Source organism: Bombina bombina, chromosome 2, assembly GCF_027579735.1.
Source record: "Bombina bombina isolate aBomBom1 chromosome 2, aBomBom1.pri, whole genome shotgun sequence".
NCBI classification, from domain to species: Eukaryota; Metazoa; Chordata; class Amphibia; order Anura; family Bombinatoridae; genus Bombina; species Bombina bombina.
Window position 1 is genome coordinate 696,472,742 of NC_069500.1, and position 24,034 is coordinate 696,496,775.

At 39.0% G+C, this 24,034-nt stretch overlaps 1 protein-coding gene across 1 annotated transcript in view; it reads left to right on the forward strand.

The window, feature by feature from the left end:
- Positions 1 to 24,034, forward strand: part of GRIN3A (glutamate ionotropic receptor NMDA type subunit 3A) — a 754,984-nt gene that overhangs the window by 183,290 nt on the left and 547,660 nt on the right. The gene's annotated exons all lie outside the window — the stretch shown is intronic.

The window sequence follows — 24,034 nt, forward strand, 5'->3', positions numbered from 1 at the left end:
TACCTGACGGAGTCCAGGTTATCAAAGATTCTCAATGCTTGCCGTGTCCTTCATTCCGTTCCAAGCCCATCAGTAGCTCAGTGCATGGAGGTAATCGGCTTAATGGTCGCGGCAATGGACATAGTGCCATTTGCGCGCCTGCATCTCAGACCGCTGCAACTATGCATGCTCAGTCAATGGAACGGGGATTACCCAGATCTGTCCCCTTTGCTAAATCTGGACCAGGAGACCAGAGATTCTCTTCTCTGGTGGTTGTCACCGGTTCATCTGTCCAAAGGAATGACCTTTTGCAGACCAGATTGGACGATTGTAACAATGGATGCCAGCCTTCTAGGCTGGGGAGCAGTCTGGAATTCCCTGAAGGCTCAGGGATCGTGGACTCAGGAGGAGAAACTCCTTCCAATAAATATTCTAGAATTAAGAGTAATATTCAATGCTCTTCTAGCTTGGCCTCAGTTAGCAAAACTGAGGTTCATCAGATTTCAGTCGGACAATATCACGACTGTGGCTTACATCAATCATCAAGGGGGAACCAGGAGTTCCCTAGCGATGTTGGAAGTCTCAAAGATAATTCGCTGGGCAGAGTCTCACTCTTGCCACCTGTCAGCGATTTACATCCCAGGCGTAGAGAACTGGGAGGCGGATTTCCTAAGTCGCCAGACTTTTCATACGGGAGAGTGGGAACTTCACCCGGAGGTATTTGCTCAACTGATTCGTCGTTGGGGCAAACCGGATCTGGATCTCATGGCATCTCGCCAGAACGCGAAGCTTCCTTGTTACGGATCCAGGTCCAGGGACCCGGGAGCGGTGCTGGTAGATGCGTTAGCAGCCCCTTGGGTTTTCAACATAGCTTATGTGTTTCCACCATTTCCGTTGCTACCTCGACTGATTGCCAGGATCAAACAGGAGAAGGCATCGGTAATTCTGATAGCGCCTGCGTGGCCACGCAGGACCTGGTATGCAGACCTAGTGGACATGTCGTCCTGTCCACCATGGTCTCTTCCTCTGAGGCAGGACCTTCTAATTCAGGGTCCTTTCAACCATCCAAACCTAATTTCTCTGAGGCTGACTGTCTGGAAATTGAACACTTGATTCTATCAAAGCGTGGGTTTTCGGATTCGGTTATTGATACATTGATACAGGCTCGGAAACCTGTGACCAGAAAAATTTACCATAAGATATGGCGTAAATATTTATATTGGTGCGAATCCAAGAGTTACTCATGGAGTAAGGTTAGGATTCCTAGGATATTGGCTTTTCTACAAGAGGGTTTAGAAAAGGGTTTATCCGCTAGTTCGCTAAAGGGACAGATTTCAGCTCTGTCTATTCTTTTACACAAACGTCTGGCAGAGAATCCAGACGTCCAGGCCTTTTGTCAGGCTTTGGCTAGAATTAAGCCTGTGTTTAAAGCTGTTGCTCCTCCGTGGAGCTTAAACTTGGTTCTTAAAGTTCTTCAGGGTGTTCCGTTTGAACCCCTACATTCCATTGATATTAAGCTTTTATCTTGGAAAGTTTTGTTTTTGATGGCTATTTCCTCGGCTCGAAGAGTCTCTGAGTTATCTGCCTTACATTGTGATTCTCCTTATCTGATCTTTCATTCAGACAAGGTAGTTCTGCGTACGAAACCTGGGTTTTTACCTAAGGTTGTTTCTAACAGGAATATCAATCAAGAGATTGTTGTTCCATCATTATGTCCTAATCCTTCTTCAAAGAAGGAACGTCTTTTGCATAATCTAGACGTGGTCCGTGCTCTGAAGTTCTACTTACAGGCAACTAAAGATTTTAGACAAACTTCTTCTCTGTTTGTCGTTTACTCTGGACAGAGGAGAGGTCAAAAGGCTTCGGCTACCTCTCTCTCTTTCTGGCTTCGTAGCATAATACGTTTAGCCTATGAGACTGCTGGACAGCAGCCTCCTGAAAGAATTACAGCTCATTCCACCAGAGCTGTGGCTTCCACCTGGGCCTTTAAGAATGAGGCCTCTGTTGAACAGATTTGCAAGGCTGCAACTTGGTCTTCACTTCATACTTTTTCCAAATTTTACAAATTTGACACTTTCGCTTCTTCGGAGGCTGGTTTTGGGAGAAAGGTTCTACAGGCAGTGGTTCCTTCTGTTTAATGTTCCTGCCTTGTCCCTCCCATCATCCATGTACTTAGCTTTGGTATTGGTATCCCATAAGTAATGGATGACCCGTGGACTGAACACACTTAACAAGAGAAAACATAATTTATGCTTACCTGATAAATTTATTTCTCTTGTAGTGTGTTCAGTACACGGCCCGCCCTGTCTTTTCAAGGCAGGTTCTAAATTTTACAATTATAACTCCAGTCACCACTGCACCTTGTAGTTTCTCCTTTCTCGTCTTGTTTCGATCGAATGACTGGATATGACATGTGAGAGGAGGAGCTATATAGCAGCTCTGCTTGGGTGATCCTCTTGCAACTTCCTGTTGGGAAGGAGAATATATCCCATAAGTAATGGATGACCCGTGGACTGAACACACTACAAGAGAAATAAATTTATCAGGTAAGCATAAATTATGTTTTTACCCCCTATACCGCCGCTCCCGGACCTCGCTGCAACTATATTAAATATATTAGCCCCTAAACTGCCGCTCCCGGAGCCCCCCACAACTCTATTAAATATATTAACCCCTAAACTGCCGCTCCCGGACCCCGCCACAACTATAATAAATATATTAACCCCTAAATTGCCGCTCCCAGAGCCCCCCGCAACTATAATAAATTTATTAACCCCTAAATCCCCTCTCCCGGACCCCGCCGCTAGCTACATTATACCTATTAACCCCTAATCTGCTGCCCCTATACCGCCGCCACCTACATAAATTTATTAACCCCTATCCTGCCGATCCCTGACCCCAGCGCAAATAAATTAACTGTTTAACCCCTAAACCACCGCTGCCGGAGCCCACCGCCACTAACATCACATTTATTAACCCCTAATCTGCCCCCCCTACACCACCGCCACCTACATTATATCTATTAACCCCTAAACCTAAGTCTAACCCTAACACCCCATAACTTACATATTATTTAAATTAATCTAAATAAATATTCCTATAATTAAATAAATTATTCCTATTTAAAACTAAATACTTACCTATAAAATAAACCCTAAGATAACTACAATATAACTAATACTTACATTGTAGCTATTTTAGGGTTTATATTTATTTTACAGGAAACTTTGTATTTATTTTAACTAGGTAGAATAGTTATTAAATAGTTATTAACTATTTAATAGCTACCTAGTTAAAATAATTACAAATTTACCTGTAAAATAAATCCTAACCTAAGTTACAATTACACCTAACACTATACTACAATTAAATAAATTAAATTAATTAAATACAATTACCTACAATTAAATAAAAATAACTAAAATTAACTAAAGTCCAAAAAAAATCTAAATTACAGAAAATAAAAAAAAAATACAAGAAGTTTAAACTAATTACACCTAATCTAAGCCCCCTAATAAAATATAAAAAAAACCCAAAATAATAAAATTCCCTACCGAATACTAAATTACAAATAGCCCTTTAAAGGGCTTTTTGCGGGGCATTGCCCCAAAGTAGTCAGCTCTTTTACCTGTAAAAAAAGAAATACACCCCCACCAACATTAAAACCCACCACCCACACCCAACCTTACTTTAAAACCCACCCAAACCCCCCTTTAAAAAACCTAAAACTACCCCATTGAAGATCACCCTACCTTGAGCCGTCTTCACCCATCCGGGCCTAAGTCCTCAATGAATCCTGGCGAAGTGGTACTCCAGATGGACAGAAGTCTTCATCCAATCCAGCCAGAAGAGGTCCTCCAGATGGGCAGAAGTCTTCATCCAAGCGGCATCTTCTATCTTCTTCCATCCGGCGAGGAGCGGCACCATCTTGAAGACATCCGATGCGGAGCATTCATCCAGACCAACGACTACCTGACGAATGACGGTTCCTTTAAATGACGTCATCCAAGATAACGTCTCTTGAATTCCGATTGGCTGATAGAATTCTATCAGCCAATCGGAATTAAGGTAGGAAAAATCTGATTGGCTGATGAAATCAGCCAATCGGATTGAAGTTCAATCCGATTGGCTGATCCAATCAGCCAATAGGATTGACCTTGCATTCTATTGGCTGATCGGAACAGCCAATAGAATGCAAGGTCAATACGATTGGCCTATGAATTCCTACCTTAATTCCGATTGGCTGATAGAATCCTATCAGCCAATCGGAATTCAAGGGAGGCCATCCTGGATGACCTCATTTAAAGGAACCGTCATTCGTCGTTTAGTCGTTGGGATCGATGGATGCTCTGTGTCGGATGTCTTCAAGATGGTGCCGTTCCTCGCCGGATGGAAGAAGATAGAAGATGCCGCTTGGATGAAGACTTCTGCCCGTCCGGATTCGTTGAGGACTTAGGCCCAGCTGGGTGAAGACAGCTCAAGGTAGGGTGAACTTCAATGGGGTAGTGTTAGGTTTTTTTAAGCGGGGTTTGGGTGGGTTTTAGATTAAGGTTGGGTGGGTTTAAATGTTGGTGGGGGTGTATTTCTTTTTTTACAGGTTAAAGAGCTGATTACTTTGGGGCAATGCCCCACAAAAAGCCCTTTTAAGGGCTATTTGTAATTTAGAATAGGGTAGGAAATTTTATTATTTTGGGGGGATTTTTTATTTTATTAGGGGGCTTATATTAGATGTAATTAGTTTAAACGTCTTGTAATTTTTTATTTATTTTCTGTAATTTAGAGGGGTTTTTTTTGTACTTTAGTTAATTTTAGTTAATTTTATTTAATGGTAGGTAATTGTATTTAATTTATTTAATTGTAGTATAGTGTTAGGTGTAATTGTAACAGGTTAGGATTTATTTTACAGGTAAATTTGTAGTTATTTTAACTAGGTAGCTATTAAATAGTTAATAACTATTTAATAGCTATTGTACCTAGTTAAAATAAATACAAACTTGCCTGTAAAATAAATATAAACCCTAAAATAGCTACAATGTAAGTATTAGTTATATTGTAGTTATCTTAGGGTTTATTTTATAGGTAAGTATTTAGTTTTAAATAGGAATAAATTATTTAATTATAGGAATATTTATTTAGATTAATTTAAATAATATGTAAGTTAGGGGGGTGTTAGGGTTAGACTTAGGTTTAAGGGTTAATAGATATAATGTAGGTGGCGGCGGTGTAGGGGGGGCAGATTAGGGGTTAATAAATGTAATGTAGGTGGCGGTGGGCTCCGGCAGCGGCGGTTTAGGGGTTAAACAATTAATTTATTTGTGGCGGGGTCCGGGATCGGCAGGATAGGGGTTAATAACTTTATGTAGGGGGCGGCGGTTTAGGGGTGGCAGATTAGGGGTTAATAGGTATAATGTAGCTGGCGGCGGGGTCCGGGGGTTGACAAATTTATTATAGATGCAGCGGGGTCCGGGAGTGGCGGTTTAGGGGTTAATATGTTTATTATAGATGTGGCGGGGTCCGGGAGTGGCGGTTTAGGGTTTAATATGTTTATTATAGTTGCGGGGGGCCCGGGAGCTCGGTTTGGGGGTTGATATGTTTATTATAGTTGCGGCGGGGTCCGGGAGTGGCAGTTTGGGGGTTAAATATTTTATTTAGTTGTGGCGGGGTCCGGGAGCGGCGGTTTAGGAGTTAATAATAATAATGTAGGTGGCGGCTGTGTAGGGGGGGCAGATTAGGGGTGTTTAGACTCGGGGTACATGTTAGGGTGTTAGGTGCAGACATTTCCCATAGGAATCAATGGGATATCAGGCAGCAGCTGCTGTCAGACTCTCATTGATTCCTATGTGATCCGCCACCTCCAGGGCGACGGATTGAAAACCAGGTACGCTGGGCCGGAATAGTGGCAAGCGTACCTGGTTGTTCTTTGATAACTACCAAAAGTAGTCAGATTGTGCCGAACATGCGTTCGGAACATCTGGAGTGACGTAACCATCCATCTGTGTCAGACTGAGTCTGGCGGATCGTATGTTACGTCACTATATTCTACTTTTGCCTGTCTGTAGGGCTTGATAACTATGACGAATCAGCCTCGCCACAAATACGCTGCGGAATTCCAGCATATTTGCGGTTGACGGCTTGATAAATAGAGGCCATTGTCTCATTTGGAGGTAATCAAAGTGGTGAAAACGCAGTATACCAAACTTACTTTGCAACTCTCCAAAAGTCTGTATGATTTTACCATCTTCAGTTAGAACTGAAGATACTTAGTGGAGACCTAGGGCCTTCCAAACTCTAAAAACTTTAGTAATGAGTCCAGCGGGGAAATTTGGATTTCCTTGCAGTGGAAGATATTTTGTAAATTTACGAGACAGCACAAAGTGTTTGCACATGCTGCCCCATGCTTTTAATTGCTGTAAGAGGAGTGGAAAGTCCTTCAATTTATATTGAGCCTGTGATAAAGTTAGATGTGGAAACATATCTAACGACCATGGAGCAATTGCTTGTTCCCCTAAAGCAGAGATTGTGAAATAACTCCTGCAAGTTAGCCAGTCCAGAACATATTTACTTTGCACAGCCCATTTGTAATATTCCAAATTAGGAAGTGCAAAAACCCCCACAACTTACTGGACTTGTCATTCTAGAATCCTATCAGCTAGATTACAAGTTTGTGCGTTTGTCTTTTAATGATGAAAATATGGTATTTTCAGCGTTAAAACAGCTCCACAGCCATTACAAGCCTTGTCGGTATAGCTGTACTGCAAGCCTTTTAGCCTGTAATGCAACGTCAGTACCGCACTCAGGTCAGGCTAAAAAGCGGGCGTTACAGCCTAAAGCAACAAGATCCGTACCGCCATCTAAATTATGAGTTTTACGCTACGAAGCTGTAACATACAACTCATAACTAAACTGCTACAAAGTACACTAAACACCCATAAACTACCTATTAGCCCCTAAACCGAGGCCCTCCCACATTGCAAACACTATTTAAATATTATTAACCCCTAATCTGACATCCGCCCAAATCGCCCCCACTATACTAAAGTTATTAAGTTCTATACCGCCGCCACTATAATAAACCTATTAACCCCTAAACCAAAAGCCCTGCACAACGAAATATAATAAATTAAACTATTAACCCCTAAACCGAAAGCCCCCCATATTGCAATAATCTAATTTAAACTAGTAACCCCTAAACCTAACGATCCCCTAACTTTGCATTAAAATTACAATTTCCCTAGCTTAAATTAAATTTAAACTTACCTGTCAAATTAAAAAAAATTAAGTTTAAACTAATATAATTATTAAAATAAAATTAAACTAACTACCAATTAAATAAACTAAACTACACATTAAAAAAATCCTAACAATACTCTAAAAATTACAAAGTATCTAATTACAAAAAAAAAGCCCACACAAAATAAAAAATACCCTAGCCTACAATAAACTACCAATGGCCCTTAAAAGGGCCTTTTGTAGGCCATTGTCCTAATTAAAACAGCTCTTTTACCTGTAAAAAAAATATACAAAGACCCCCCCAACAGCAAAACCCACCACCCAACCACCCCCCCAATATAAAAAAACCTAAATCTAAAAAAACCTAAGCTACTCATTGCCCTGAAAATGGCATTTGGATGGGCATTGCCCTTAAAAGGGCGTTTAGCTCTTTTACATGCCCAAACCCTAATCTAAAAATAAAACCCACCCAAAAAACCCTTAAATAAACCTAACACTAACCCCCGACGATCCACTTACAGTTTTTGAAGTCCCGCTTGAACAATCTTCATCCCGGAGGGGAAGTCCTCATCCAGGCGAGGAGAAGTCTTCCTTTGAGCGACCTCTTCAATCTTTATCCCGGCGGCAAAGTCCTCATCCAAGCGGTGAGAAGTCTTCATCCAGGCGGCCTCTTAAATCTTCATCCATGAGGCATCTTCTATCTTTATCCCAGCGGCACAGAGCGGGTCCATCCTGAAGACATCCGGCGTGGAGCATCCTCTTCATACATTTGCCGCTGTACACTGAATCTTAAATGCAAGGTACGCCATCCAAGATGGCATCCCTTGCATTCCTATTGGCTGAAATATTTGAATCAGCCAATAGGAATTAGAGCTGCCTAAATCCTATTGGCTGTTTAACTCAGCCAATAGGATTTAAGCAGCTCTAATTCTATTGGATGATGAATCAGCCAATAGAATGAGAGCTGCTTAAATTCTATTTTCTCCGCCGGGGTAATCTTTTTTTTTTTTATTATTAGATGGTGTTATGAGTGTAAATGTACATTGTAATTTATTTTTTATGTGTTTTGTGCAACATTTTTATTTCGCAAAACAGTTAACTAGAGCTCTGAGGATAGGGTAATCATTCTAGTGTAAATCACAATTGTGCTCAAGCGATCATGTTTTCTTTCAACTGATGATTGTTAAACTCTATTGGGGATATTTATCAATGTGTTAACTGATAATACGCTGGAATCCTGTGTCGTATTTGATGCGATATTGATCTGCCGTAGTTAGCAAAGTGTCAAGATCGTCAAATGTTGAAATGTGTGACAAAATATACATTCCCGCGATCGCAATCTGACGCAGATCAATGTTTGCGTCATTACAGATGTTTCAAATCAACATTCAACTCTATTTGACCCTTTTCCCAATTTATCAAACACTTAACAGGTACCAGGGCCGCCACTAGAAATTTTGGGTCCCCTGACTTAACCATTGATCGCCCCCCCCCTTTGACATGTGCAATTGACTAAAACGTATATGCACTTTATTCTTAAGTGTAGTCAAACTTGGAAATGTTGTAAAGGTAGTAACACTCAAACACAGAAACACACACACATAAGGATTTACATATAGATACGCAAAGAAACACACTCAGACACAGACACCCACACAGACACTCAGCACTTGTTTACATTGACCTGACAAGTAATGAGGTAGACTACAGTTTTGTCAAAAAAGGAGATTTACAAAACAAAATATGGAATTCTGATTATATTTTTGTCAAGGAAGATGCCAACTAAATGATGACAACAGCATGCAGTTGCTGAAAGGAAGGGCCCTGAACTGCCTAAAAAAATAATTGAAAGGTTAAATGGTGAATTGGTGACTTTCCCGGAAAGGTCTCATTAGTCTCAAAGTCTGTAGAAAGATGTGAATAATCAATAGTAAGGTCAAAATGTCCTAAAAAGGAACACAATGGACACACACACACACACACACACACACACAAAGTCAAACACAAACTTGCACACACACCAAAGGAAACACTGACAGAGACAGCCTAAGAAAACACACAAAGACATACACACACACACACACACACACTCAGAGACACCCACAGAAAACACACAAAGACATACATACACACACACCCTCACTGAAATATCCACATAAAACACACAAAGACATACACACACTCTCACAGAGACACCCACAGAAAATGTACACATATACACACACCCTCACAGAGACACCCACAGAAAACGCACAGACATACGCACACACCCTCAGAGAGACATCCACAGAAAACACACAAAGACATACACACCCACCCTCACAGAGACACCCATAGAAAATACACAGACATAGATACACAAACTCTCACAGAGACACCCATAGAAAAAGCACAAAGACATACGCACACACCCTCACAGACATCCACAGAAAATGCACAAAGGCATACACACCCACCCTCACAGAGAGACTCACAGAAAAAAAATACATACACACTCATAGAGACAACAAAAGCACAAATACATAAACACAGACACCCACAGAAGGAAACATTTCTGCACATTGCATCCCCTAAACCAACAGTGTGTGGCATGCATGATAAAAAGAATTGCAGAAATTAAGAGATCACTTTTTTAGGAATCATATTTGTAAATGTGCAAACAAATAATTCTGTGAATTCAAAATTGTACATTAATAATCTGGGTAGATAGCTAGATGAAGAAAAGTAGTTTTGAAAGGTTGACATATTGCATTGTTTCCCCCCCCCCCCATTTTCCCCAACCAAGAGCACCACTTCAAATATGGTGTACAAATGTTCCCATCTGTCATCTATACTTATGGTTTTGAAAATGCTGTACTCTATATGGTCTTGGTGGAACCATAAGCTGTGGTACTCAGTCTAATACCATTAAATCTGGTTAAATGCAGGATTTAGGCTTGTTTGTATGTATTTCAAAATTAGGTCAGCTGTAGTGTAAACTGAACAGTGTTAAGTTAACCTGTCTCATTTCAAACACTGAGTAATCTTAGTCTGAGAGTATAACATTTTATGCAGATGTAAAAATCTTAGATAAATGCCTCTTTGCATCTGGAAAGTCCTTGCATAAAGGGGCAGTAACCTTGAATGTAATTAAAATGTATATATATTAATAAAAAAAAACTCATATCTGCCAAAAGGGCACCTATCATTTTTGTATTGAGAAGGAAACATTTCTGCATGGCTTAAATATAGATTTTCTACAGCATTGTCAAATATTCATAAATACACTGCTGCATATTGCTAAATAAAAATGTGTTTTTATGGACTGGCTCCACCATACCACTACTACCACACTGAAGTTACAATCCAAAATTGCACAAAGAAATAAAAAAACATTTACTAAGTAAGTCCTACCTCCTCTGCAAATGAAAGTGATCTTCCATCTGACTCAGGCACACAATGTACAAACTGAAGTGCCAAGTCTGTCTCACACTGTGCATAGTGGTTTAGTGCACACTCAGAAATCCTCTCAAATGCTAATGCTTTACTCCTTGTAATAACATTTCCCACACTCAATAGCACTCTGCTGTAGTGCCGTCTGGTGGCTGACAACATTTTTTTTAAAAAAAATAATACGTTTTTCTTGCCTCATGGGGCCCCCTCTGGCCCATTGGGCTCCTGACAGGAGTCACCCCTGTCACCCCCTGATGGCGGCCCGACAGGTACGCTTATGTCTATTCTAACGCAGTGTACCTAGTTTTCAATCCGCCACCCTTAAGGCCGTGGATGCCATCGAAATCAATGGGAGTCTGAAAACACAGAAAACGTATGTTCGATGCTGCAAGAAAATTATATATTACATAATAAAAGTAAATTAGAAACTTTATTAAAATTGTATAGCCTTTCTAAATCAAACAATATTATTGCTACACATTTGGTGCACTAGTAGATATAGGGATACAAATGAAAAATACATTACTACTTATGGATTATGTTACAACTTTGTCTCTCATTACAAATCAAGGGGGCTATATTATTTCTACATATTTGATGCAAAGTTTTGCCCCAAACTTGTTGCGCTAATAGATATAGAGAAAAATGAAATAAATACACAACATAATATAGCTAACTTCCTTTTATTTTATTTTTTTAAAAATCTATTTGCACCATGTTCAAGCCTTGTAATACAAGTCCCACTCTCCACTTCGCACCAAATTTGACGCAACACTTTTCGCACCAATTATGACGCAAACCCCTAAACAACCCACACACTAGTGAATTTTTCAACCACTTTTGATTGGAATATGCATAATCGCATGATTTATGACATCAGCCAATCTGATTCAAATATACATTTTAAACTATCACTAATGAATCAAATTGCTCGTCATTGATCATTCATCAGAACTTGTAAGTGCCATTTGTTACATTGTGTATTATACTTTGAACGTATGTATATGTGAAATTAGTATTTAAGATAAACATTGATGCTGACATTAGGACACACAGTGTAATATTGTAGACAATTTTTTGATTGATGTTTGATTCAATACAATCTTAAACTGATAGTTAAAAGGGATAGCCCACCTAACATTAAATTGTCATGATTCAGATACAGCAGAAATTAAAATCACCTCTTTACTGTCATGCTATTTTTAGTGTATTTCTTTCTTCTCTTGAATTTCTTTTTCAGTAATAAATGTCATCTTATATGCCAGCCCATTTTATAACACCTGTGTAGGGGTGGTTTTTAAATTTAGATTGCAATCAGGAGGAGTTACACAGGTACAGAGAGAAAACTGGCCCAGCTCTTAAAATATCCATTGATTTCAAATAAATACATATGATATTGTGATTACATGTTATATTCACAATTATTCCTGCTCAGCATAATAATAAATTTACACTATATACATATAGTGGTATAAATAAACACAGAGATATGAAAGACAACATTGTTTAGAACAAAAAAAAAAAAAAAGAATTTAGGGACATGTAAATATCTTTGCAAAGATTTCTGACATAACACACACAGACACACACACACACACACACACATATATATATATAAATATATATATATATATTCACAGTAATGTTTAAGAGGAAAACTGGGGGAAGTCAGTTACATTTGGCGCCAAAGGATCAAGCCCAGGACCACAACAATGTCTCCCCCTTCCTGGGACCCTAAACCAGCACCCACATATTGCATGCTTCCAAACAAACCAACTGGGAACCTCCCAGGGTGACACAGGCTTTTGCAACCTCCCCTATGCAAATACAAAACACAGGAATGGATCGCACTCACAGACTGGACTGGGTACACATCCTAAGCCAAAGCAAACTCCACAGCCCTGATCAATAACAGACAGCTGCAAAGTTCCTAGCAACCCAGGCAGTTAACCCCAGAGCAGCCTGGGTGACTGGCTGCAGGGAAGCATTACAAACATTATCAACACAACACACAGAAAACCTGGCACTCGCCAGCAGATTCAAAGCAATGATTAAAGGCAAAATTTTTCACATTAGTTTCCAGTTAAACTGAATTTTAAAGGGAAACCCTTTTTCAAGTAATCTAGCAAAGAAGGCTCCATTTATCAAGCTGCAGATGTAGCTTTGGAGCGTCTGTGGTGCAGGTTATTAGATCACTGTTTCTTAATTTCTCTGCTAGCTCTGAGCTCTGGTTGATTGACAGCGCCTGGTCTTCTACAATTGGGTGTGGGAGAGATGGGGCGGTTGTTGCAAGAGTGTCTGTGATCATGGGCAGAAAGGTTTCCCGATTGATAAATAAAGCCCTATGTGTGTAATTTGCTGTTATTCCCCATATTTTATAAGACTTGTACCGTTGAAGCTGAATATAATTATTTTTCTTTAGTTTAGTTTCCTTACTATGTACAGTTTCATTGAAACCTAAAGGGACATTACAATTCTGTAATGCATATAAAAGAGCACTATTTAAAATGTTTAACATATTTATTGTTGCCTAAAAAAGTTTAAAGTAATATGTATGTAGTTAGGCTGTGTAATAAACTGCCAACATGCATAGAACAGGCTTTTATTTTTTTTTATTCTATGGGGCCGATTTATCAATGTTTGTCCGACATGATACACTGTTTGTTCGACAGACATTTCTGAATGCCGACAGCATACACGGTCGGCATTTAACATTGCACAAGCAGTTCACCAGAACTGCTTGTGCAATGCCGCCCCCTGCAGATTTGCAGCCAATCGGCCGCTAGCAGGGGTTGTCAATCAGCCCGATCGTATAGGATTGGGCAGATTGCAGACCGAAGCAGCGGATCAGTTATGGAGCAGCAATCTTTAGACCGCTGCTTCATAACTGCTGTTTCCCACGAGCCATTTAGAGCTTGATAATTTGGTCCCTCTCTATCTATCTATCTATCTATCTATCTATCTATCTATATGCCATCCTGTCTGCCAGTCTGTATGTCTGTCTGTCTTTATATTAATTTATCTATACATATTTAATGGGAGTAAATATATAAAATATGTGGGAATGAATATGCCAAAAAAAGTCTGACATTCTGCTTAAGTTATTAGTATTCAAATTTTTCTATTGATTCTAAAATTAATATATATTTGAAAGTAAAAAAAAAAACCTGCAATGCTTTTTTATGCTTTATTTCTGACCCTTTTAGAAAATTACTTAAAAGAGCCCTTGCCTGCAGCTGATTTACATTTTTATGGCACATTAGCCTGTAAAGGTAAAGTTATACAAAGAATATGAAAATTATAATTTCAACCTATTTAAGTGGTAATTACCTATTTGAATTGATAATATTTTTGTTTTACAGTCTTTAATATACTTTCTATATAAATAAAAAAATCAGGTTGGTATTTCACACAGTATAAAGGTTATTATTACACACAGTTAAATGTCACATAATTATCCATATTTTATTCAAATCATCTTTGTTTTCAGATTACATTTTTGTGAATCACCAAGTGTGTATACACTGTGCTATTCATTTAAAAAGTTTCCATTCCAAAAATATATTATAAAAAAATAACATAGTTTAAATTTGCCCAAGCAAGAATATAAAATTATCCCCAAAATAGCTCAAATTTAAAGGGCCATAATACCCAAATGTTTATACACTTGAAAGTGATGCAGTATATCTGTAAAACGCTGACTAGAAAATATCATCTGAACATTTCTATGTAAAAAAGGAAGATATTTTACCTCAAAAGTTTTTAAGTAGCCACATCCCATTGTAAAGGACTTCTAAGCAACAAATCAGTATGTCTGTCCCGGGACAGCGGAAGGAGCAAGCTTTTGTGCACACTCATCTTATTTCCCTATTCAGTGTAAGGAAGTTTACTATGAAATCTCATCAAACAGTATGGTAACTTACCGTGAACTCTGACAGGGGCATTCTCTATGCAATTTGCTGCTTACATAGTGCACATGCTGCATCTTTAACTAATCCATGTGTGAATCTGTAATTTAAACATGCTATGTGCTTTACAATTACTTGAATTTCATATTGTAACCCCACTGAACCTTTGTCATCCCCTCCTAGCATAGGTAAATAGCTTCATATGGTGAATATTCAATTTGCCTGGTCTCTCCACCACAAATCTCTATGGCCTAGATTTAGAGTTTGGCGGTAGCCGTGAAAACCAGCGTTAGAGGCTCCTAACGCTGGTTTTAGGCTTACTCTGGTATTTGGAGTCACTCAAAAAAGGGTCTAACGCTCACTTTTCAGCTGCGACTTTTCCATACCGCAGATCCCCTTACGTCCATTGCGTATCCTATCTTTTCAATGGGATTTTTCTAACTCCGGTATTTAGAGTCGTGTCTGAAGTGAGCGTTAGAATTCTAACGACAAAACTCCAGCCGCAGGAAAAAGTCAGTAGTTAAGAGCTTTCTGGGCTAACGCCGGTTTATAAAGCTCTTAACTACTGTACTCTAAAGTACACTAACACCCATAAACTACCTATGTACCCCTAAACCGAGGTCCCCCCACATCGCCGCAACTCGATTAAATTTTTTTAACCCCTAATCTGCCGACCGCCAACTACGTTATCCTTATGTACCCCTAATCTGCTGCCCCTAACACCGCTGACCCCTATATTTTATTTATTAACCCCTAATCTGCCCCCACAACGACGCCGCCAGCTACCTACACTTATTAACCCCTAATCTGCCGAGCGGACCGCACCACTACTATAATAAAGTTATTAACCCCTAATCCGCCTCACTAACCCTATAATATATAGTATTAACCCCTAATCTGCCCTCCCTAATATCGCCGACACCTAACTTCAATTATTAACCCCTAATCTGCCGACCGGAGCTCACCGCTATTCTAATAAATGGATTAACCCCTAAAGCTAAGTCTAATCCTAACACTAACACCCCCCTAAATTAAATATAATTTTAATCTAACAAAATTAATTAACTCTTATTAAATAAATTATTCCTATTTAAAGCTAAATACTTACCTGTAAAATAAATCCTAATATAGCTACAATATAAATTATAATTACATTGTAGCTATTTTAGGATTTATATTTATTTTACAGGCAACTTTGTAATTATTTTAACCAGGTACAATAGCTATTAAATAGTTAAGAACTATTTAATAGTTACCTAGTTAAAATAATTACAACATTACCTGTAAAATAAATCCTAACCTAAGTTACAATTAAACCTAACACTATACTATCATTAAATTAATTAAATAAAATACCTACAATTACCTACAATTAAATCTAACACTACACTATCAATAAATTAATTAAATACAATATCTACAAATAACTACAATGAAATAAACTAACTAAAGTACAAAAAATAAAAAAGAACTAAGTTACAAAAAATAAAAAAATATCTACAAACATAAGAAAAATATTACAACAATTTTAAACTAATTACACCTACTCTAAGCCCCCTAATAAAACAACAAAGCCCCCCAAAATAAAAAAATGCCCTACCCTATTCTAAATTACTAAAGTTAAAAGCTATTTTACCTTACCAGCCCTGAACAGGGCCCTTTGCGGGGCATGCCCCAAGAAGTTCAGCTCTTTTGCCTGTTAAAAAAACATACAATACCCCCCCCCAACATTACAACCCACCACCCACATACCCCTAATCTAACCCAAACCCCCCTTAAATAAACCTAACACTAAGCCCCTAAAGATCATCCTACCTTGTCTTCACCATACCAGGTTCACCGATCCGTCCTGAAGAGCTCCTCCGATGTCCTGATCCAAGCCCAAGCGGGGGGCTGAAGATGTCCATGATCCGGTAGAAGTCTTCATCCAAGCGGGGCAGAAGAGGTCTTCCATCCGATTGAAGTCTTCATCCAAGCGGGGCAGAAGAGGTCTTCCATCCGATTGAAGTCTTCATCCAGGCGGCATCTTCTATCGACATCCATCTGGAGCGGAGCGGCAGCATCCTGAAGACCTCTGACGCGGAACATCCATCCTGGCAGACGACTGAATGACGAATGACGGTTCCTTTAAATGACGTCATCCAAGATGGCGTCCTGCGAATTCCGATTGGCTGATAGGATTCTATCAGCCAATCGGAATTAAGGTAGGAATATTCTGATTGGCTGATGGAATCAGCCAATCAGAATCAAGTTCAATCCGATTGGCTGATCCAATCAGCCAAGCGGATTGAACTTGATTCTGATTGGCTGATTCCATCAGCCAATCAGAATATTCCTACCTTAATTCCGATTGGCTGATAGAATCCTACTAGCCAATCGGAATTCGAGGGACGCCATCTTGGATGACGTCATTTAAAGGAACCGTCATTTGTCGTTCAGTCGTCGGCCAGGATGGATGTTCCGCGTCGGAGGTCTTCTGGATGCTGCCGTTCCAGATGGATGTCGATAGAAGATGCCGCCTGGATGAAGACTTCAATCGGATGGAAGACCTCTTCTGCCCCGCTTGGATGAAGACTTCAATCGGATGGAAGACCTCTTCTGCCCCGCTTGGATGAAGACTTCTACCGGATCATGGACATCTTCAGCCCCCCGCTTGGGCTTGGATCAGGACATCGGAGGAGCTCTTCAGGACGGATCGGTGAACCTGGTAAGGTGAAGACAAGGTAGGATGATCTTCAGGGGCTTAGTGTTAGGTTTATTTAAGGGGGGTTTGGGTTAGATTAGGGGTATGGGGGTGGTGGGTTGTAATGTTGGGGGGGTATTGTTTGTTTTTTTTACAGGCAAAAGAGCTGAACTTCTTGGGGCATGCCCCGCAAAGGGCCCTGTTCAGGGCTGGTAAGGTAAAAGAGCTTTTAACTTTAGTAATTTAGAATAGGGTAGGGCATTTTTTATTTTGGGGGGCTTTGTTGTTTTATTAAGGGGCTTAGAGTAGGTGTAATTAGTTTAAAATTGTTGTAATATTTTTCTTATGTTTGTAGATATTTTTTTATTTTTTGTAACTTAGTTCTTTTTTATTTTTTGTACTTTAGTTAGTTTATTTCATTGTAGTTATTTGTAGATATTGTATTTAATTAATTTATTGATAGTGTAGTGTTAGGTTTAATTGTAGGTAATTGTAGGTATTTTATTTAATTAATTTAATGATAGTATAGTGTTAGGTTTAATTGTAACTTAGGTTAGGATTTATTTTACAGGTAATGTTGTAATTATTTTAACTAGGTAACTATTAAATAGTTCTTAACTATTTAATAGCTATTGTACCTGGTTAAAATAATTACAAAGTTGCCTGTAAAATAAATATAAATCCTAAAATAGCTACAATGTAATTATAATTTATATTGTAGCTATATTAGGATTTATTTTACAGGTAAGTATTTAGCTTTAAATAGGAATAATTTATTTAATAAGAGTTAATAAATTTCGTTAGATTAAAATTATATTTAACTTAGGGGGGTGTTAGTGTTAGGGTTAGACTTAGCTTTAGGGGTTAATACATTTATTAGAATAGCGGTGAGCTCCAGTCGGCAGATTAGGGGTTAATAATTGAAGTTAGGTGTCGGCGATGTTAGGGAGGGCAGATTAGGGGTTAATACTATTTATTATAGGGTTAGTGAGGCGGATTAGGGGTTAATAACTTTATTATAGTAGTGCTCAGGTCCGCTCGGCAGATTAGGGGTTAATAAGTGTAGGCAGGTGGAGGCGAAGTTGTGGGGGGCAGATTAGGGGTTAATAAATATAATATAGGGGTCGGCGATGTTAGGGCAGCAGATTAGGGGTACATAGGGATAATGTAAGTAGTGGCGGTTTATGGAGCGGCAGATTAGGGGTTAATAATAATATGCAGGGGTCAGCGATAGCGGGGGCAGCAGATTAGGGGTTAATAAGTGTAAGGTTAGGGGTGTTTAGACTCGGGGTACATGTTAGGGTGTTAGGTGCAGACATAGGAAGTGTTTCCTGATAGCAAACAATGGGGCTGCGTTAGGAGCTGAACGCGGCTTTTTTGCAGGTGTTAGGTTTTTTTTCAGCTCAAACAGCCCCATTGTTTTCTATGGGGGAATCGTACACAAGCACGTTTTTGAGGCTGGCCGCTTGCATAAGCAACTCTGGTATCGAGAGTTGAAGCTGCGTTAAAAATGCTCTACGCTTTTTTTTTGGAGCCTAACGCAGCCTTTATGTGGACTCTCAATACCAGAGTTATTTTTATGGTGCGGCCAGAAAAAAGCCGGCGTTAGCTACGCTGGTCCTTACCGACAAAACTCTAAATCTAGCCGTTAGTTTGCATAATAGAATTTTGCTTTAATACCTTCTGCTCCTTCTGTTGGTGAACCTAGTGGAAGTTACACTTAAATGGACAGTAAATAGCTTGTAATAACAACATTTTTCTTTCATGTAATTGGCAAGAGTCCATGAGCTAGTGACGTATGGGATATACAATCCTACTAGGAGAGGCAAAGTTTCCCAAACCTTAAAATGCCTATAAATACACCCCTCACCACACCCACAATTCAGTTTTATAAACTTTGCCTCCTATGGAGGTGGTGAAGTAAGTTTGTGCTTGATTTTCTTCGTTGATATGCGCTTCTCAGTATTTTGAAGCCCGATTCCTCTCAGAGTACTGCATTTGTCAGAGGGATGTGAAGGGAGTATCACCTATTGATTCTATGGTTTTCCTCATGGGAAATCTTTTCAAAGATTCTCTGATTCATCTCCTACCTCCCTTTTTTAGATCGACGATATACTCATATTCCATTACCTCTACTGATACTGTTTCAGTACTGGTTTGGCTATCTGCTATATGTGGATGGGTGTCTTTCAGTAAGTATGAGTATATCGTATATGTGGATGGGTGTCTTTCGGTAAGTATGTTCATCCAGACGCATCTTCTATCTTCATCCATCCGGCGCGGAGCGGGTCCATCTTCAAGACATCCGACGTAGAGCATCCTCTTCATCCGGATTCTTCTTACTAAATGACGGTACCTTTAAGTGACGTCATCCAATATGGCGTCCCTTCAGTTCTGATTGGCTGATAGAATTCTATCAGCCAATCGGAATTAAGGTAGAAAAAATCCTATTGGCTGATTGGCTGATTTAGCTCACATTCTATTGGCTGATTGGAACAGCCAATATAATGCCAGCTCAATCCTATTGGCTGATTGGATCAGCCAATAGGATTTTTTCTACCTTAATTCTGATTGGCTGATAGAATTCTATGAGCCAATTGGAATTGAAGGGATGCCATCTTGGATGACGTCACTTAAAGGTACCATCATTTAGTAAGAAGACTCCGGATGAAGATGATGCTCCGCGTTGAATGACTTGAAGATGGACCCACTCAGCGCCGGATGGATGAAGATAGAAAATTCCTGGATTAAGACTTCTGCCCGTCTGGAGGACCACTTCTGCCCAGTTGGGTGGACGTCTTCAAGGTGTTAGTGTTAGGTTTTTTTAAGGGGGGATTGGGTGGGTGTTAGAGTAGGGTTGGTTGTGTGGGTGGTGGGTTTTAATGTTGGGGGGGATTTGTACTTTTTTTTTACAGGTAAAAGAGCTGATTACTTTGGGGCAATGCCCCGCAAAAGACCCTTTTAAGGGCTATTTGTAATTTAGTGTAGGGTAGGGCTTTTGTTATTTTTGGGGGCTTTTTTATTTTGTTAGGGGGATTAGAGTAGGTGTAATTAGTTTAAAAATCTTGTAATTATTTTATTATTTTCTGTAATTTAGTGGGGTTTTTTTTTTCGTACTTTAGATAATTTTAATTAATTATATTTAATTGTAGTGTAGTGTTAGGTGTTATTGTAACTTAGGTTAGGTTTAATTTTACAGGTACTTTTGTATTTATTTTAGCTAGGTAGTTATTAAATAGTTAATAACTATTTAGTAACTATTCTACCTAGATAAAATAAATACAAAGTTGCCTGTAAAATAAAAATAAACCCTAAGCTAGCTACAATGTAACTATTAGTTATATTGTAGCTTTCTTAGGGTTTATTTTATAGGTAAGTATTTAGTTTTAAATAGGAATTATTTAGGTAATTGTAGTAATTTTATTTAGATTTATTGTAATTATATTTAAGTTAGGGGGGTTAGGGTTAGACTTAGGTTTAGGGGTTAATAACTTTTTTATAGTGGTGGCAACGTTGTAGGCAGCAGATCAGGGGTTAATAAATGTAGTTAGGTTGCGGCGACATTGGAGGCGGCAGATTAGGGGTTAATAAATATAATGTAGGTTTCGGCGATGTTGGGGGCAGCAGATTAGGGGTTACTAAGTATAATGTAGGTGGCGGCGGTGTCCGGAGCGGCAGATTAGGGGTTAATAATATAATGCAGATGTCGGCGATGTTGGGGGCTGCAGATTAGGGGTTAATAAGTGTAATATTAGGGGTGTTTAGACTTGAGGTTCATGTTAGGATGTTAGGCATAGACATAAATTTTATTTCCCCATAGGAATCAATGGGGCTGCGTTAGGAGCTTTATGCTGCTTTTTTGTAGGTGTTAGGTTTTTTTTCCAGCCGGCTCTCCCCCATTGATTCCTATGGGGAAATTGTGCACAAGCACATTTTACCAGCTCACCGCTAACGTATGCAACGTTGGTATTGAGGTGAGATGTGGAGCAAAATTTTGCTCTTTGCTCACTTTTTTGCAGCTAACGCCGGGTTTGTAAAAACCTGTAATACCAGCGCTGTCTGTAAGTGAGCGGTGAGCATAAACTGCTTGTTAGCACCGATCCCCTCCTAATGCAAAACTCGTAATCTAGGTGTTAATTTTGCGCTGTGCGTAATACTTGGTGCCAAATCATTTATTTATTTAAACCCCACTTTCTATATGCCTCTTGCTCTTTTTTATGCTCAGAGGGCTATGCTGTTTGCATTTTTTTCCCATTCCTGAAACTGCCATATAAGGAAATTGACAATTTTGCTTTATATGTTGTTTTTTTCTCTTTTATTTGCAAGATGTCTCAATCTGATCCTGTCTCGCAAACCACTGTTGGAATCCTGCTGCATGATAACAGTTCTACCAAAGATAAGTGTATCTGTTGTAAGTTTGTGTAGATTATATCTCCAGCTGTAGTATGCAACAGTTGTCATGACAAAATCCATAGAAAACTGCCGCTCCAGTCCGTTGCTGGCTGTAGATGCCACCGGAAGTCACAGGGGGAAGGCAATAGGTGTGGAGCCACAGGGGGTGCAAGCCGAAAATGCGGCCGGTTCCGCCGCATAAGCACAAAGGAAAAAAGGTAATCAGCTGCACTGGCGGTTATAATAAAAATCCAAAATTTATTAGTTCAGTTTAAAAACAAGGTACAAGCAGGCTAGGCAGACAGAACTTCCTAACATGTTTCGTGCCAAACACGGCACTTAATCATAGGACAGGTGTTCAAGGTATGGCCCCTTCCTTTTAAAGGGGCCATACCCAATAGTATGCTATGTACAATTTAAAAAGACAGTACTTAAAAAACCTATGCACTAAAGGGGAGGGAGAGGGAGACATATGCAAAGGCAGAATTAATTAATTAATTAATTAATTAATTCATTATTTAATGTAACTTACTCTTGTATTTATTTACTTATTTACTTATTAATTAATGCACTATATTATTGGGTGATTTACATGATGTTCAAATTCCTGCATATGTTCTATTCTAATGCTCTTTCCTTCTGCCTTTGCATATGTCTCCCTCTCCCTCCCCTTTAGTGCATAGGTTTTTTAAGTACTGTCTTTTTAAATTGTACATAGCATACTATTGGGTATGGCCCCTTTAAAAGGAAGGGGCCATACCTTGAACACCTGTCCTATGATTAAGTGCCGTGTTTGGCACGAAACATGTTAGGAAGTTCTGTCTGCCTAGCCTGCTTGTACCTTGTTTTTAAACTGAACTAATAAATTTTGGATTTTTATTATAACCGCCAGTGCAGCTGATTACCTTTTTTCCTTTTTTCAGTTGTCATGACAAACTTTTGCATGCAGAGAATGTATCCTTCAGTATTAGTACAATGCCTGTTGTTCTTTCAACATCTGATGTACATGATATCCCTGTGAATATAAAATATTTTTATTGCTGATGTGATTCAGAAGGCTTCGTCTGCTATTCCGCCTTCTAATAAACATAAAATGTCTTTTAAAACTTCTCATAAGGTTGATGAAATTTGAAATGACCAACAACATACTGAATTATCCTCCTCTGATGAGGATCTATCTGGTTCAGAAGATCCTTCCTCAGATATTGACACTGACAAATCTACTTATCTCTTTAATATGGAGTATATTCGTAAAGAAGTGTTGGTTACTTTGGATATTGAGGATTCTAGTCCTCTTGTTACTAAAATTAGTAAACGTTTAAATACTGTTTACAAACCTCCTGTGGTTACTCCAAAGGTTTTCAAGTTCCTGATGCTATTTCTGATATGATTTCTAAGGAATGGAATAGGACTAGTACTTCTTCTTTTCCTTCTTTTAGGTTTGAGAAGTTGTATCCTTTGCCAGCAGCTAGAGTAAAAATCCCCCAAAGTTGATGGGGTTATTTGTACTCTTGCCAAACGTACTACCGTTCCTATGAGAGAGTACTTCTTTTAAGATTCCTTTAGATAGGAAACTTGAATCTTATCTAAGAAAAGCTTATTTATTTTCTGGCTATATTCTTAGGCCTGCTATATCCATCGCTGATGTTGCAGCTGCATCAACTTTTTGGTTGGAAAGCTTAGCGCAACAGGAAACAGATTTTGATTTGTCTAGCATTGTTTGCTTGCTTCAACATGCTAATCATTTTATCTGTGATGCTATTGTTTGATATCATCAGAATTTATGTTAAATCTATGTCTTTAGCTAGAAGAGCTTTGTGGCTTAAATATTGGAATGCTGACATTTTATCTAAGTCTAGATTACTATCTCTTTCTTTCCAAGGTAATAATTTATTTGGTTTTCAGTTGGATTCAATTATCTCAACTATCACTGGGGGGAAGGGAATTTTTTTGGCTTCAGAATATAATCCTAAGGGTAAATCTAAAACCCTCTAAGCATTTTCATTCTTTTCGACAGAATAAGGTACAAAAATCAAATCCTTCCCCCAAAGAATCTGGTTCCAATTGGAAACCTTCTTAAAGTTGGAATAGATCTAAGCCCTTTAAGAAACCAAAGCTAGCCCCCAAGTCTGCATGAAGGTGCGGCCCTCATTTCAGCTCAGCTGGTGGGGGGCAGATTGAATTTTTTTCCAAAACATTTGGAAAGATTCTGTCTAAAATCAGTGGATTTAGAGTATTGTGTCTCAAGGGTATTGAATAGGATTCAGAGTAAGACCTCCTGTGAGAAGATTTTTTCTCTCACACGTCCCAGTAAATCCAGTGAATGCTCAGGCTTTTCTGAAGTGTGTTTCAGGTCTGGAGTTTTCAGGGGTAATCATACCAGTTCCATTTCAGGAACAGGGTCTGGGGT